The sequence below is a fragment of the Lipotes vexillifer genome, unplaced genomic scaffold (genome assembly GCF_000442215.2).
Source record: "Lipotes vexillifer unplaced genomic scaffold, Lipotes_vexillifer_v1.1 scaffold413, whole genome shotgun sequence".
Classification (NCBI taxonomy): Eukaryota; Metazoa; Chordata; class Mammalia; order Artiodactyla; family Lipotidae; genus Lipotes; species Lipotes vexillifer.
In genome coordinates, this window is record NW_006769725.1 from 1,589,694 (window position 1) to 1,595,089 (window position 5,396).

Sequence of the window (5,396 nt, forward strand, 5' to 3'; positions counted from 1 at the left end):
TCCCAGTGATCCTGAGTGCCGACTCTCTCCTCTATCTCAGGGCTTCCTCCATCTACTCTAGCCCGGACCTCCCCCTGGGCTGCTCCAGGATCTGCCGCACAGCCTGCCACTTCGCTTCCCCACCCCGACTCTTCCCTACCACCGGTTCCCCTGACTTCAGCTTCTGCAAACCAGCACAATGGAATGCTAGTCTATCATGCACCACGCACTTGCTCATCGAAGTATTTTTTGTTGTTGTTTTTTGCGGTACGCGGGCCTCTCACTGTTGTGGCCTCTCCCGTTGCGGAGCACAGGCTCTGGACGCGCAGGCTCAGCGGCCATGGCTCACGGGCCCAGCCGCTCCACGGCATGTGGGATCTTCCCGGACCGGGGCACGAACCCGTGTCCCCTGCATCGGCAGGCGGACTCTCAACCACTGCGCCCCCAGGGAAGCCCCATCAAAGTATTTTTGGCCAGAGAATTCAACAAGGCAGCGTAAGATGGTGGCTTATTCACCTATGCGTCCCTTGATCCTAGCATGATTTCAACATTCATTCACTCACTCAACACACCTTTTTTGAGTTCTACCATGTGCCAGGTACTGGAATACAATGATTAACATGATATTTCCTCTGCACCCCACACCCCCAAGCAGGGGACAGGCTAGTAAACAGGAATGATCAAGGGAGCATTAAAACTACGTTGCACTTATTCATAATACAGGGGACTACGGAAGCACGTGGAGGGGGGCAGCGACTCTCCTAGGCCAAGCACTAAGTAAATGTTATGTGAATAATGAATGGATGAGTTAGTGACATATTCTTGCCTCTGAGACCAGCATTTCAATGTTTCACTTTACGTACAGTAAATTAGAGTAAAGCATTGGTATTTGATATACAGGATTTTCATAAGGAAGCCAGGATTACGTAAAACAAAAGGTACAGGAGAAAAAACTTTGTCGATTTTAAGAATAAACAAATAATGAAGAAAACAATCTAGTGATGTATGAATACCAGGCATGAAAGGACTTACTAATCCAGTCCACGACAAACACAAATCACTTGGTGCTGGCAACAGAGTAAAACACAGCTGCTGTCTACCAGGCACCAAAAGTACAGAAGGGTATGAAGACATATAGAGATGATACTCCTATGAAGTTGAAATATGCTCAGCATTGCACCAGAGGAGCAAAGCACCTGGATCCCCTCTTAAGTGCTGACAGCAAGAGCAGGCCATCCACTCAGTGTCACTGAAGTGCAGAAGGTGGGCCATCCACTTGCATGTCATCCAAGTAGAGAGGCCATACCGTGTGTTCAGGTGTGAATCTTGGTCAGGCCTCCTATTTTGCCTTAGAAAATTTTAAAACTACTTTCTGGCTAGTTCCTTTTAGAAGTGTGTAGATCTGCACTTAATTGGCAATACAGAATATCAAAAACCTGAGTCTTGGGACTTCCCTGGCGGTCCAGTGGTTAGGACTCCATGCTTTCACTGCTGAGGGCATGGGTTCGATCCCTGGTCAGGGAACTAAGTGTGCAACGTGGTCAAAATTGTTTTTTTTTTAAATTTTTTTAACAGGGACCATTTTTAAGGTCTTTATTGAATTTGTTATAATATTGCTTCTGTTTTATGTTTTGGTTTTTTGACAGCAAGGCATGTGGGATCTTAGCTCCCCAATGACCTTCGAAAGGGTGGGAGAACCACTGAAGCCTGGGGTAGATATGAGAAACCCAGCAGGGTGAGCAAGGCCACCCAGCAAGGACATCAGGTTCCAAGAGGAGAAAGGAGGGAATGTGAGTAGCAGGTGGGGGCAGCTCAGCATGGAGTTTCAGAGCCTGTCTTAGTCTGCTCAGGTGCCTATAACAAAACACCACACAATGGGTGGCTTAAACAACAGACATTTATTTCTCCTAGTTCTGGATGCTGGTAAGTCCAAGATCAAGATGCTAGCAGTTCTTGGGGAGGACCCCCTTCCTGGCTTGCAGATGGCTGCCTTCTCACTGTATCCTCACATGGCAGAGAGAGGAAGCCCTGGTGTCTCTTCCCATAAGGACACTAATCCCATCATAGTGGCTCCACACTCATGACCTCATTGAAACTTAATTATCTCCCAAAGCCCCATCTCCTAATACCATCACGGGATACAGCTTTAACATATGAATTTTTTTTTTTTTTTTTTTTTTTTGCAGTACGCAGGCCTCTCACTGTTGTGGCCTCTTCCGTTGTGGAGCACAGGCTCTGGACGCGCAGGCTCAGCGGCCATGGCTCACGGGCCCAGCAGTTCCGTAGCATGTGGGATCTTCCCGGACCAGGGCACGAACCCGCGTCCCCTGCATCGGCAGGCGGACTCTCAACCACTGCGCCACCAAGGAAGCCCTAACATATGAATTCTGAGGGAAAAGAAACATTCAGTCCATAACAGAGCCCAAGCACGTGAGGAGAGTGTCAACACTGAGTGGAGGGAAGGGAAGTGGCAAAGGATGCCAGTGGAAGATTAACTGCATAGAGTGGAACTGACCAAGTAAATACATGTCATGAGGATAATTCTCACCATGGGAGAACAGCTACAAAGAGGGAAAGGGAGAAAACCAGAATGGATCCTATGGTGGTAGACTAGAATCTAAAATATCTGGGTGAAGTCATGGTTTCCAATGCATATAAATAGATACAGTAATATATATAGATATATATGTATGTGTATCATGATATATTTACAAACACACATATACATGCATACATAAACACAATACATATGTCATACACACATGCTCTAGTTCTGTCTACTAGTGGGTCTGGGAGAAGTGACACGCCAATAGTAATGAGTACACTCTGTGCCCAGATCTTGGTTTCTGAAGGTCATTTTCCACTTAAAAACAAAATGAACAAAAGTGAAACAAAACAAAAATGAAACAAAACAAAAATGAAACTGTCCCTGTCCAGTTCCTGTCCAGGGCTGCGACAGGAAAAGAATGAGATGAGCCTGAGCCTGGAATATCTTGCTGTGCAACTAAGTAAAGAAGAAATCAAAGAATGTGAAAACAAACAAACAAAAAAACACAGAAATCATCTTGAAGGGACTCCCCCTGGCCACATCTGGTTATAATTTGAGAAAAAAAAGTAACCCACTGAATGAAACAGAGCTATGGGTCCATACTGATATGAATAAATGAATGACTATACTTCAATTTAAAATAATAATAAATAAAATGAATAAAAGGAAAGTATGATGAGGAACAGGGCATTTACATAGTCTCAATACTTATTAATAATGAAAAGAATTATTAATACAATTAATACTTATTGATAATGAAAAAAAAGGGCAATTTATGGTGGAGAAGCCTGGCAGATACCACCCTATTTAAGTTCTCAAAGTTAACGTGAACTTTAATGGAACAAATCAAAATCATGTGCCACCTGAGAAGCTGCAATGAGAACACAGCATCAGTTTTGTGATATTCCTGCCAAAGATGTATAACCTGAATGTAATCTTGAGGAAACAGAAGACAAAACCAAATGGAGGACTATTCTACAAAATAACTGGGCTGTAATCTTCGAAAGTGTCAGTCAAGGAAACTGAGGATCTCTTCCAGATTGAAAAACGAAGGAAACATGAGGATGCAATGCATGATTCTGAGCTGGATTCCTTTGTATTACAGATATTAAGTAGACAACTGGAAACACTTGAATAAGGTCTGAGTATAAGATGGCAGTAACATATCTCCCAATTTTGAGTGTTGCATGCTGGTTTTGTAGGAGAACGTCTTTATTTGTAGGAAATCCACAGTAACGTATTCAGGAGTGACAGCAACTTACTCTCAAGTTTGAGATTATTCCAAAACAAAGTTTTTGAGACCCTAATTGCCCACACTTTTTATATGTGAGGCTTTTGTCACTATTCTCTTGTATTCTTTCAGGTGGCACACGCTGCTCGAAACTATCTAACAACCTCACATCTCAACTCTGAGTCCGAGCTAAGGTCCTTTCAATGGTCTCTAAGACCCAGTAATATACTAGAGGCAATTGTTAACATTCCAGGCATTTTGCAAGCCAGTTGACCTCTCTCTGGTAGTTTGCTATCATCTATGGTGAAAGTATTCCCACCACAGGAATCAGTAAGTGCTGCAAATCAGGAAGAATGTTTTTGTCTGTCTGGTTTTCCTGGAGAGCAGGTCATTGAACATTTTCCAGCACACCACTGCAAGACCCTTTACTATGTGCTTCACCAGCCCACCTACATCTCTCTGAACTAGGCACCACCTCATACTTTCTGTTCTCTCACAGGGCAACAGTCTTCAACTGGGAATAATACAGTCCCAGACCTCACCCCTTTCAGTTTATTGCTCCACTGTTGCTTTCTCATTCAGAATAAGGGGTTGGAATTTTTTTTCCTATCCCCTTTTCTGTTTTATTTTCTGCTAGGTACATATCTCTATTCAGTATAACATATATAAATATTTGTGTATTTTCTGCCTACCTCTTGCCACCATTAAACTGTAAGCTCAATGAGAGCAAGTATTTTTGTCTTTGCTTTGTTGTTAGTGTTCACAGCCATATAACCAGCACCTAGAATTTGAGTTTTGGGCCCTAGAATAGGAATTCAGTAAACGTCTGTGAATTTAATAAATGAATGGCCAAGGTTTATCCTAGGAATGCTAAGATGGCTTAATATAAACAGACTGTTCCTAGTGCAATTCACAGAAGTAAAGACTAAAGGAAAAAAATATGACCATCACAATACACGTAGAAATCATTAAGGAAAACACAGTATCTATTCATGATGAAAACCCTTAGTAAACTAGGAATAGAAAGGAACTATGGGACTTCCCTGGTGGCGCAGTGGTTAGAAGTCTGCCTGCCAATGCAGGGGACGTGGGTTCAAGCCCTGGTCCGGGAGGATCCCACATGCCGTGGAGCAACTGGGCCCATGCGCCACAACTGCTGAGCCCACACGCCACAACTGCTGAAGCCTGCATGCCTAGAGCCCGAGCTCTGCAACAAGAGAAGCCACCGCAGTGAAAAGCCCGCACACCACAGGGAAGAGTAGCCCCCGCTCGCCGCAACCAGAGAAAGCTGTGCGCAGCAACGAAGACCCAACGCAGCCAAAAATAAATAAATAAATTTATTAAAACAAAAAGAAAGGAACTATGCAGTCTACCAAACAGACTCGCCAAAAGTCAACATCATCACACCCAATGATGAAATGCTAGAAGCAGTTCTTTTAAGATTAGGGAAAGAGGGCTTCCCTGGTGGCGCAGTGGTTGAAAGTCCGCCTGCTGGTGCAGGGGATACGGGTTCGTGCCCCAGTCCAGGAGGATCCCACATGCCATGGAGCAGCTAGGCCCGTGAGCCATGGCCGCTGAGCCTGCACGTCTGGAGCCTGTGCTCCGCAACGGGAGAGGCCACAACAGTGAGAGGCCCAA

At 44.4% G+C, this 5,396-nt stretch overlaps 1 protein-coding gene across 1 annotated transcript in view; it reads right to left on the reverse strand.

Moving 5' to 3' along the window:
- Positions 1–5,396, reverse strand: part of UBE3D (ubiquitin protein ligase E3D) — a 101,924-nt gene that overhangs the window by 93,804 nt on the left and 2,724 nt on the right. The gene's annotated exons all lie outside the window — the stretch shown is intronic.